This window comes from Schistocerca serialis, chromosome 1 (assembly GCF_023864345.2).
Source record: "Schistocerca serialis cubense isolate TAMUIC-IGC-003099 chromosome 1, iqSchSeri2.2, whole genome shotgun sequence".
In the NCBI taxonomy this organism is placed as follows: Eukaryota; Metazoa; Arthropoda; class Insecta; order Orthoptera; family Acrididae; genus Schistocerca; species Schistocerca serialis.
The window spans coordinates 300,213,513-300,226,360 of NC_064638.1; the positions used below are offsets into that span (position 1 = coordinate 300,213,513).

Genomic DNA, 12,848 nt, shown 5'->3' on the forward strand with positions numbered 1-12,848 from the left:
CTAGGATCAGGTCAGTGATAGGGTAGTTCTCGTCAGAATCGACAGCAAAACAACACCGACAATGATAATTTGGGTACACATCCCGACGTCGCAAGCAGAAAATGAAGGGAGACAGTGTATGAGGAAATTTGAGTAATTCAGTAGGTAAAGAGAGATGAAAACCAGATTGCCATGGGGGATTGGAATGCGGCTTTAGGTGAAGTAGTGGACGAAAGGCTTGCGGGAGAAATTTGGAATGGTACTGAAAAACACAGAGGAGAAAGGCTAATTGAGTTCCGCAATAAATTGTAGCTAGCAAGAGCGAATACTCTATTTAAGAATCACGAGAGGCGGTAGTAACTTAGAAAAGACAGGGAGGTACGGGAAGATATCAGTTACATTACATCATGGTTTGGCAGAAACTCCGAAATGAGATTCTGCATTGGAAGCCGTACCGAAAAGGAAATACGGACTCGGATCACAATTCAGTAGTGATGAAGGGGTGGCTGAAAGTTTAAGAGACTGGTCAGGAAGAATCAATGCACAAAGAAGTGGGATATGGAAGTACTAATGAAAGGAAGAGTTACGCTGGAAATGGTATGAGGCTGTAGATATTGCCGTAAAGAAAAACTCAGTAGCCAGTTCAGTTGAAGAGCAATGGCAATCACAGAAGTTGGAAAGAAAAACGTAGGTAGAACGAAGGTAACAGAAGAAATACTTCAGTTGATGGGTGAAAGAAGGAAGTACAGAAACATTCAGGGAAATAGAGGAATACAGAAATATAAGACTCTTAGGATTGAAATAAATAGGAAATTCAGGAATGCTAAGGCAAATTAGCTGCATGAGAAATGAGAGAAATCGAAAAATAGATTTTAGGAAGGACTGACTCAGAATATAAAAAAGTCAAAAGAACCTTCGGTGAAATTAAAAGCAAGGGTAGTAACATTAAGAGTGCAATTGCAATTCCTCAGTTAAATGCAGAGGAGAGAGCGGATAGGTGAGAAGAGTTTGTTGAAGGCATCTATGAGGCTGAAGACTTGTCTGATGACGTTATAGAAGAAGAAACAGGAGTCAATATAGAAGAGACGGGAGATCCATTATTAGAGTCAGAATGTAAAAGAGCTTTGGAAGATTTAAGATCGAATAAGGCAGAAAGGATAGATAGCATTTCATTAGAATTTCTAAAATCGTAGTGCGACTTGGCAACAAAACGACTACTCATGTTGATGTGCAAAATATATGAAACTGGTGATATACTATCTTTCGGAAAAATTCCGAAGATTGGAAGAGCTGATAAGTGCGAGAATTATCGCACAATAAGCATAACAGATCATGCATCCAAGCTGCTGACAATAATGATATACAGAAGAATGGAATAGAAAATTTAGGATGTGTTAGTCGACGACCAGTTCGGCCTTACAAAAGGTAAGGACACCAGAGAGATAATCCTGACGTTGATGGTGATAATGGAAGCAAGATTAAAGGAAAATCAGGCCAGAACTCATAGGATCTGTCGACCCGGAAAAAGTGTTCGACAATGTCAAATGGTACAATACGTTCGAAATTCTGACAAAAATTGATGTAAGCTATAGGGATAACTGGTGATACTTAATATGTTTGAGAACCAAGAGGGAACAATAGGAGTGGAAGACCAAAAACGAGGTGCTCGGATTAAAAGGGTGTAAGAGAGGAATGTAGTCTTTCGTACTTAATGTTCAATCTATACATCGAAGATGCAATGACGGAAATAAAAGAAAGGTTCAAGAGTGGATTTAAAATTCAAGGTGAAAGGATTTCAATGATAGGATTCACTAATGACATTGCTGTACTCAGTGAAAGTGAAAAGGAATTACAAGATCTTCTGAACGGAGAAAACAGTCTATTGAGTACAGAAAATGTAAAATGGTTCAAATGGCTCTGAGCACTATGGGACTCAACATATGAGGTCATCAGTCCCCTAGAACTTAGAACTACTTAAACCTAACTAACCTAAGGACATCACATACATCCATACCCGAGGCAGGATTCGAACCTGCGACCGTAGTGGCCTCGAGGTTCCAGACTGAAGCGCCTAGAACCGCTCGGCCACTCCGTCTGGCACAGAATATGTACTGAGGCTAAATAGAAGAAAGATGAAAGTAATGATAGGTAGGTGAAATGAGAACAGGGAGAAACTTAATATTAGGACTGGTGATCGCGAAGTAGTTGAAGTTAAGGAATTTTGCTACCTAGGCAGCAAAATAACCTACGACGGACAGAGCAAGGAGAACATAAAATGCACAACAGCGCAGGCAAACAAGAGAAGTTTGCTAGTATCAAACATAGGTCTTAATCTGAGGAAAAAATTTCTGAGAATGTTTATTTGGAGCACAACATCGTGCATTAGTGAGACGTGGACTGTGGGAAAACGGGAACAGAAAAGAACCGAAGCATTTGAAATGTGATGCTATAGAAGAATATTGGAAATTAGGTGGACTGATAACGTAACGAATGAGGAGGTTATCTGCAGACTCGGCGAGGAAGGGAATATGTGGAAAACACTGACAAGAAAAAAGAACAGGATGTTAGAACGTGCTTTAAGATATAAGCGAATAACTTCCATGTTACTAGAGGGAATTGTAGAGTGTAAAACCTGCAGGGAAGACAGAGATTGGAATACATACATCGACACGTTTCGTATACCCGCATCACAGTGGTCAATTGTGGTCAAGTAGTGTTAACTGCGGCTGCAGTGTCTTCTTATCACTTTGTTGTGCCCAGGAGAGTGCCTTGACATGTCTTCGCAGGGTGGGATGACGTCACGTCCAGGTAGAGGATTAGCGCGAGGACCGCATCCAGCTGCTGTTAACACTTTTGTCGTGGTCAACCGGCGGCCGATCTTTAGATGCCTCCAATTAAGTGACTTAACGCTAACCACTCGCTACAGCTCTGGCTGGATGGGAGTAACGACCCTCTTCAATGAGCGACTTTCTTTTCTCAATGGACTACCTGTGGCTAGAGAGTCTATTACAGCATCCCCGGCATTGGGACGAAGACTCACACGTCAGAAGCGGTGACTTTGGTGCCAAAATGGGATGTGTTCCGAGTGCTGTCTACTGTGAAAGTGAGATTCTGTAGGATCGATCTTCTTACAAAAGTTGGGTGAATGATTACAGCCTTAAGGAACTAGCAACGGTAACGGAATATTTTAGTGACCATTGCTAATTTCATAATAAATTATCGAGACCAATGTGTATGGTAATATTGCAGAAAACTGGAGAAATAGTCCAAATAACACAAAACCCTTGATTGACTCGAGAGAATAAATACATAGAAACATATCTAACAATATTTGGTAAACTGTATATCATTTCTTTTTTACTTTTTTTATTTCCCTCTTCTTTTATTTCAGAGTACCAAATAATATCTGAAAGAATCTCACTCCTTTAGCAGATCAGGCTTTTCCACTATTGAAACAATTGTCATTGCTGACATATCTATTTAAATTGTTTTCTATGCTCAGTTTAAGTAGACTTTTCATACCTACGTTTAGATATTTGGTCTCAGTTGTGAGATAACACTCAAAGGAAAAATGTCAAGTCTTCATGCAATCTCCGAAATGTGTCGCGATAACAAAACAAAGAAATAAAGATTTTGAAATAGAAATCGAGTGAAGATACCGAGATTGGGTAAGCTCTGATTTCAGCTGATGACACCACCGTCTCCTATTAATGGGCATACCCAGCGTTCAGAATACTCAGTACTGAAGAATCCTATGGGCCGCACAGTCAACCGATCGCTGACGTTACTGTCCTACAAGCGACGTGGTTGGCGGCTAATTTAAACGATGCAATGCAGCGCTCTACCATGACGAGTAAGCAGTTTTGACTAGAAAGTAGCTCGTGTGAAACGAACTGAGCGGAGACATGCGACAAATCATCTCTCGTCTCAGGAAGAAACACAAGATGTCTGAGCCACAACACAAGAACAAGTAACCACTAAACTCTTAGAGAAACAGCACGACATTATTCAGTCACCAGTGCTGTAGAACGTAGCCACTAGACCTGCCGAATGAACCAATAAGACGGGGCGGAGAAATACTGCCTGTGATTGGAGAGTTTTTTAATATCCTGACCTCCTTCCACTCCGTGTCTTCTCTGGAAGGCCTCATTTAGTCCTAATGAGTGGTTGTGTGTGGTCCGTTCGCCAGTAATCAGAATGGTGCGCCTAATGTCGTTAACACTCTGGATATTTCTCCCTTGCCGATTTATTTTCTCTCTGCTTCTGTTTATGTAAGTTTTATTGTAATTAGTGCCACATGCCATAGAAAACGCTGTAACGCGCAGAGAACTTATTGAAAGAAAACGAAAACGAAATATAAAAACCTGATATTCTGAAATGTCGGTAAGGAAAAACGTCGCAAGCTGTTATTGTGTAGCGATAACCGCAAATAAATAGTGTTAGAACATACAAGTCTTGAAATTTTTTAATAATGGACAAAAATGGCAAGCCAGCTCCAACGCTGTTACGAGGAATAGTCCAAGCACTCGTATAGCATGAATTAAGAAATTGGTAACCTAAATTTGGACACTTGGATGAGAAACAAGCAAGTATGCACATCAATTGAGTAGCTTTCGCATTTTAAATTAACCGGCTTTCAACTATTATAATCAAGTAGTCCCATAGATGTCCCGTATCTTTAAAGGAAATGTTTGTCAGGAAGAAAGCCTTCAACTTTTATACTAAAACATGCGGTTTATCGCTAACAGGTTTTTGTTACTATTGAAACCCATCGCAAATACATCTTTTTCGGACAGTAATTATGGGCGTGCTTACAACTAGGAAATAATGGCTCTGCCTTGTGTTAGCTCACTGGGAGCTACTGTTCCTCATCCAACATGATCATATCTTCAGCTACGAAACTCATAACTGTGAGAAATCCTGCTCGTTAAATGCAAGTCCACATGCACATGATGAAATGGTACTGCATATTCAATGGTTCAAATGGCTCTGAGCACTATGCGACTAAACTTCTGAGGTCTCCTAGAACTTGGAACTACTTAAACCTAACTAACCTAAGGACATCACATACATCCATGCCCGAGGCAGGATTCGAAACTGCGACCGTAGCGGTCGCTCGGTTCCAGACTGTAGCGCCTAGAACCGCACGGCCACTCCGGCCGGCTACTGCATATTCTTGGAATGCTTACTTACTGGCTAAAAATGGTCTTTTAGCATCAAATGAGTTCTCACAAGGTGTTCTCAAAAATGTGTAAGGGAAAGGAAAGTAAGGACGCTTAAAAACTTTCACAATATCACTGATGTTGCCCTTGGAAACACTTTTACATTAAGGGATAGTTGCATTCAGCTCTGTGGATGTTGTGAGCACATTCTTCCCCATGGGCTTATAACCTGCTCATAGTACCGAAATGTGGTTCCTTCATCATGGCTCAGTTATAAGTCGAAATATCCTGAGCTTACCTGACTGCGAAGATTCAAGAAGGCCTCGCAAGTAGTTGACTTGGAATAACCGTTTCTGTGTGTATTTCTCAGCTTTCTTTCTGTCGCCATCTCAGTCTAGTCACAGGGTTGGTGGCCGCTCACGCAAAGATATCTTTTCGTGACACAGGCGATTCTGTGATTCGGTGATTTCAGGTGTAGCTGTAAGCAGGTTGTAGAAAATTTCTCCCATCGTGTTGGCTTGGTCCGGATGCAACACTATCAGGGCTGTAAGTTTGTACACTGTCAACCCACTTACAGAGACAAGAAGATATAATGTTCTCGATGGGTCACCGTGTTGTTAGAATTAGGCTTGCTGCGGCTGCACCTGTTTTTGGAGTGGGAGTTGGGCAGCTAGATGTTCAACTACCATTAGTTTCGGAGTCCTGATCGTCCGTTAGGGAGTTCATTTTATTGTATATGTTTATTTACAATGTAAAAATTCCTCAGTGAGGTTTTAGAAGTGTGAAATTAGAGATAATTAACATCGTATGAGTCTTTATCATTTGGAGCCTTCTTTAAAATATCAGTGCACTTCAGATCGACCTTCTCGTTCTTTTTAGTTCATCTTGAGGTGAAGAGCTACTGAGTTCCAGTCCGCAGCACGGTAATGTATGACGCTCTCTGTTGGCTGCTGTCCCCGTGACAGAACCAACGATTAGTAAAAAATATCTTGCGATGTCATACTTGCTCTTAGCAATACGCTGCAGCATTGCATCATTATTATCTTCAAGTGCAAGTAAAACGAAGCTATAGTAAAACTAAGAGCACTTACATGAGTCACTAAATTCTTTCAATACCCTATCAGAACCGCAAGTCGACACAAGTGAAATATTATTTTCTTCCCTCCGCTTGGCAGTGGTGAAGGTTAAAATATTATTACGATCTTTGACTGTTCATACTTTTTAAAATGAGCATGCCATTCACTCGTCCGCAGTCAGCTAGTTATGTCGCATGGCTACCATCAAGTACTTGAAATATCAGAGCTTCATCTAGGCGTCACAACCACTGGGATTACTCAGGAGTGTAAACGAAGTCGTTATGACGTTGGATCGAGTTGCTCATATTACATATACAATGTAAGTTTGAGTTTACGCTCCCATTTTACTCGTATGGCTGTGACGTGTAGAAGGAGCTCGGTTTTTTAGGCCTTCGATATAGGCCTCGCGGTGAAAGCAGCTGGTGATGTGCAACAGAATGACGAAATGAAGATAGGTTCATTTTAAATGTGGTCAACAGCAGAAGTTCCAAAACTGTTTTAAAGTAAAAGGAAGAAAAACATTTTAACGAACCGTAGCAAGGGTGCAGGAAGTGAGCAGCGAGCATCAGTGCCGGCAGGGAGGGAGTTCGAGTTATGCAGAAGGGCCATCCTTCCGCCGCCGGCAGCTGCTGTGCGAGCGACACTCACTGGGTCTCAGGTGGTCACGGGTAAGAGAGAGAGAGAGAGAGTGGCGAAAGTCAGTGGTAGGAATATATATTTTGATATTTTTAAACACAGGGTCAATCAAAAGGTTTAGTACAAAATGAAGGAGCTGATGGACGAGTCGAACTACGACAACTTTGAAATAGGAATTTACGATGTTGGAAGTAAGCCTGAGTCAGTGATCATATCTTACCTCCTGTCATCACGTCTGAATGGACATATAAGGTCTTCCAGAATTGTTCATACCGCTTAACATGGGTCATCAAATGTGGATGCAAGTATATGGAGTACCTGCACACTTTTCTCAGAAAGTACGTGACATACTCAGTGCCACATTGGCAGGCGTTGCATCGGAAGGCCAGGTACAATGTCATGGCTACGTCACTCTCTTTATCAGATGTACTTAATTTTTTTTTTGTGGGGACATATCAAAAGCTTCGTGTAACGCAAAGTCTCAACAAATAAACACTGTGCGATGCTTCGTGTACTTTGTAAAGTGTGTCAGTATTTTGTATGAAGGTGTTATGCTTCCATTGAATGTGGTATTCAACATTTTGAACACCTTCTGTAATCTACATCTTTGCTGAGTAAACAGTGCATTACCTTCGCTGAACCAAGGGCATCTGTGCATTGCTTGTTCTTGTTCGGCACATTCCAAAACTTTGACTGGCTCAGGACAGCCTCCAGGCTCATAAGTTCATACCCCAAAGAACTTTTATTTCTACTGTTGTATCAGTTCAGTTTGTGCACATCTGTTTGTATCGCCCTATATGTGGTTTTGCAAGGGCCTTGCCGCTGTGGATACACCGGTTCCCGTCAGATCACCGAAGTTAAGCGCTGTCGGGCGTGGCCGGCACTTGGATGGGTGACCATCCGGGCCGCCACGCGCTGTTGCCATTTTTCGGGGTGCACTCAGCCTCGTGATGCCAATTGAGGAGCTACTCGACCGAATACTAGCGGTTCCGGTAAAAAAAAAAAAAAAAAAAAAAAAAAAAAAACATCATAACGACCAGGAGAGCAGTGTGCTGAACAGACACCCCTCCTATCCGCATCCTCAGCTGAGGACGACACGGCGGTCGGATGGTCCCGATGGGCCACTTGTGGCCTGAAGACGGAGTGCTATTTGTGGTTTAAACTATCTGGCGATTTACGTCAGTTGCTTAGTCTTTCGCACACAACAAACTGAAATGACAATTTTTTTACTTAAAAAATTTTCTTTCATCGAGTCATGCAAACGCTGCACAAAGCATTACAATGTTACCTAAACGGGCACCGATTTTTCTTCAGTTGTCAGAAAATTGCTTTGGAACGCTCTAGCAGCACTTGTAACGGTGCTATGTTTTTATTATTTTCCTGTATACTTTACTTCAGTTAATGAAATCAGTTACACTGTATGTTACGATATGAATATTTCTAAATTTGCAACTAGGCTACACATAGCGATGAGTTGTTTGGCACTGAGGAAAAAGGCGCCACGCCAGTCACCCTCGCGCACATTTCTGCTGCACCCTCGCTGGCAGCTGGCAGATCGAATCTCGCCTGAAACCGGCTGTTCACATCGATAATTGCCTGGATTACTAAGCAGTGCGTGAAACAAAAACGATATTCTCTGCATCGTCTGACTACAAATACAGTAATCTGTTCACGACAAAGAGAAAGAAGAGCAGCTTTGGATGCAACCTTTCACTGTAGACCATCCAGACTAAAGACAAAAACTAGTTCTGACAACAGGTGAAAAAATATCCGAACACTTTTTCAGACATTTACGTTTGTTGCAACAAGTTTCTCAGTTTGAGTATTACTAAGCCAGAAATAGTTAAATATTATTAATGCAGCTTTTGGAGGAGCGAGATCGGTAGGTCTACTCACTCTGAGGTAATATTTCGTTAGTTTTCATACAAATCTATTTCATGACTACATCTGCCACGTGTAGATTTCTCTAGTGTCATTTTATCGAAAAGCAGAAAACAATAAATTGGGTGATAGAGAAGTGCTACTATCCAAAAATTATGACAACCAACATTATCCATCGTGAAGCAGTAGGGATGTCTCTGGTCGCAGGTATAATTACGTCTAAAATCAGCTGTATTAAGTGCCTGTTTCAGATCGTGACTTCAGAGTCGCTCCTCAAATGATCTGGTAAGCTCACAACCAACTTTAGTGTCTACGCATACTGATTTTATTTGTAGGATACCCGTAAAACGCGGTTAGTCTACTAATGAGATTTCTTACTAAACATTCGTGCGACCCATTCTAGAATACTGTTCAAGTTTTTAAAATCCGTACCAAATAGGGCTATCAGCAGATAATGGATGTATTCAAAGAAAGCCGGCACAGCTTGTACCATATTTATCTGGGCGCTAGGGAAATGCAGAAAAATCTGACCAGACAGGTGTTTGAAGATATGAAGATAGACGTAAACTCTCTCGCGAAAGAGCACTTATAAAGTATCAAGTACTAGCATTAAGTGTGGAACATACTACAGCGCCCTACGTATCGTTTTTAGAGATCACGAAGAGAAGATTAAATGTATTGCAGCTTGTAAATGGGAGCACCTTGAGTGTGCTCCAACAGTGGTTTGCAGAGCACGAATGTGAATGCAGAGACATGGTGTGCGTGGTATCGTATGAACGTGGAACAAAACAACGACACTGCTCGCGTGGCCCTGAAGCAGCCAGTCACAGCCCGAGTTTCAGGGCGAGAGCGACAGTAGCTGCTCCAAGCACAAACCAGCTTGATATCCTAGCCTGCAGAGGATCTTAGCGGTGAGCTCAAATATGTCGTTAAGATAGGATGACCAGATTTCCAAAGTCTAATTGTGGAACACAAATCAGAAGTTTAAATGGTTGGTTGGTTTAAAAGATGGGGGAAGTGACCAAACTGCTACGTCATTGGTCCGAAGTTTTAATGAATCTACATTTTGCCAAAAGCTTTAGTTATTACACTACTATATTTATGTAATACCTTTGTATTAACATATTTGGTTTACGCTAAAACTGTACAGATCATCTTACTTTCGTGTTAAAAATAACAATAAATAAAGAAACACATCAAAATACTTTGCATTACTAATCGAGTAAATATTTTGTTGTGGTCACATCCCAACACAAAACATCACTTACATATAACGAAGTTTTTTAACAAGGGTAGACAGTAATCATGACTTAAATACGTTACTTATTTCTCATACTGGGCTGTACTGGACTGTAAGTTTGTCCATGGGTACTTTCTGAAAAAATTTCTGGTATATTCTGCAGAAGAATATACGTCATTCAGGACTTCGCTTTTTAAAACAGAATTTTATAAAAATCAACATATGACGTACCTGAAGACGAGTCTTAGGTAAAATTATTTCCGTAACAGTTTCGATATTAAACTTGTTCTTTTCATCATCCCATAAAGCTTTTGTGATAGAAAACACCGCTTTTGCAGCAACACTTATGCCAGATAGAGTCAGCACAGACGCAATAATAAGAGTCAAATTTTTGCAGCAGATGTCTTGAGATGCAAGAGAGTTGAAAATGTTAGAGGATTTTCCGCCAAGGCTCTTAACAGTTCTTAATTGATGGCTTTTGAAATCACATACATTTTCAACATGGTTCAGCTCCCCAGAAAGTTTATCTTTACGTATTTCTTTGAGGATATTACCAGCAAACATTGCTAAAGTTTTAATATTTTGCTGAACAGACTTCCAAAGAAGACGTTTGAACTGAACCCAGTTGTTGACATATCTGGGGTGTCAATAGTTTTTACTGTAGGTGAAAACATTTCAATTACCTCTGAATAAAACAGAGACGAAGCAGTGATGGAGGATCTATAACCAATGATTTTAAGATAGAAGGTTTTTCTAGAGAAAAAATAAGCTCTCATAAATATCGATAGTTCTATTTACAGCCGGTTGCAAGGGAAGCCATCCACGTGCTTTTATCACTAACAAGCACCAGTTTATATTCCACTTCAGAAAACTGCTGTTTCAGTTCTTCAATACAAGCGGTTTAAATGTCGTAGAACTGAAAGATTTCTGTGTCTAACAGAAAAATACCAGCACTGGTTTGTATTGCATTATGCGCTGGACAACCTATGCCACGAATGTTGCTCCTCTTGCTCTTCCAAGAACATTTTTCTGCCCTTTTCTTCCTGCACCTCCAAAATTTTTCTTACAGCTGCCACGACAGACTGCAAGAATTTTATCCCTCATATCGAATTAATTAGGAACTTCCACGATAAGAATAGTTCTAAAATCAGCCGTTTCACCTGTTATATTCCGGAAGTATGTCAGTTTTCTTTGAATGTCCTACTTAGCACGAAATATCTATCAAACACTAGTACCAATTTTCGTGATTAGAAGTGGCCATCGTAACTGGAATGTATTTGGCGTTTTTGAGCTTCTCAAAAACTAGATGCTATGTGCCATACTATTCGGTAGTATAGATTCACACTTTGTTCTGTGACAGGTAAATTTCTGCTCAGCTACCTGATGACCGCAGCCAGTGCAGTCCACTGACCTGAAGGAATGATTACGTTTCATTGCATGGAAAGTTAGCAAACCTTCGTCACCAGGAAGACGCTTTTCTTCACCATTTACAATAACACTATTTTCCAGTTTTGTAACAAAGGACATCATACTGTGTAACGAAGTTTTAGTGGAAACAGGTTTCTTTTTTCACGTTAATGCGTTTAGCACAACGTCAGATCGACCTCGACGCTAGATGGAAGTAGTACTTTCACACAATGTGCAAAATAATTTTTTTTTTGTTCTAATTTCACATGTGGGAGCCCAGATTTAATTTAGTTAATAAATACATACTATTTTTTGGCTTTCACGTGAAAAGTTTGCAATGTGTCACATCAAGTGACATTGATTCTCACAGTCTAAAACCACACTTACCAAACACGGTAGCCTAAAGCAATGGGTAATGTACAAAGAAAGTGTAGGTCATAAATTGCTCGCTATGTGCAAACATTATCAATGAAAGAAATTCAAAAATCTTGCCTCGCTCAGCGTAGTTCAATCGAAGAGTGTATTTTTTTATTCTTTGGATGTGATCACACTTGTTTGCCTCTTGATTACGCTATAAGTTACTTAAAAACATGCAATTTCAAATTACGGGGTGGGGGGGGGGGGGGGTAATGACAAACGGGAGAGTATACATTCCGTGTGTGTTTCGTCGAGACAAGAGGGTGCTTAAGCTAGCCGGCCGACGTGGCCGAGCGGTTCTAGGCGCTACAATCTGGAACCGCGCGACCGCTACTGTAGCAGGTTCGAATCATGCCTCGGGCATGGATATGTGTGATGTTCTTAGGTTAGTTAGATTTAAGTAGTTCTAGGGGACTGATGTCCTCAGAGGTTAAGTCCCATAGTGCTCAGAGCCATTTGAACCATTTGTTGAACTTAAGCTAAATAAGGGACGATACCGTAAAATACGGGACGTCTAGTCACCCTTTGTCGAGACTCAGTGGGCTTGCAGCATCGATGCACTAAGGCATCGCCCTGTGCACTCAAAATGTCTCGCATCAGCTATATTATGAAGGACTCGTCCATAAAAGTTTCCATAAAGCCTTTTTCTTGCGGTGCTTTACGAAGTTTTGGCGTCGGATATTAAAGAGAATCTGCTCAGAGACAAAGAAAAGTTCTCTGATTGGGGCTACCAGAATGCCACAGAAATAGATTGCGTTCAGTTTTCGCTCGCCGCGATCTACAGGCAGGACTGATAGGGCGTGGGAAAGCGACTTTATGCACTGTCTCGACAGGTGAATACAGGGGACGGAGGGCCATACAGAGTCACAGAACGGACAGTAGCTTACAGCTTCACTGCTGTCCCAAGAAATCATTCAGGCCGGGGAATGACCATTGTGGCTGTGAAGACGCCGTGCGGTTCGCAATCTTCCGACCTATATCTGTACCGGTTGTTCGCACAGACTGCCGGTTCTGTGACAGCTTCCAGCAGTAAATACACGTTCTACCAGA

The 12,848-nt window shown here is 41.2% G+C and overlaps 1 pseudogene; it reads left to right on the forward strand.

Moving 5' to 3' along the window:
• The first annotated feature begins 7,659 nt into the window (after positions 1 to 7,659).
• On the forward strand, positions 7,660 to 7,777 carry LOC126427732 (5S ribosomal RNA; annotated as a pseudogene).
• Positions 7,778 to 12,848: the final 5,071 nt, after the last annotated feature.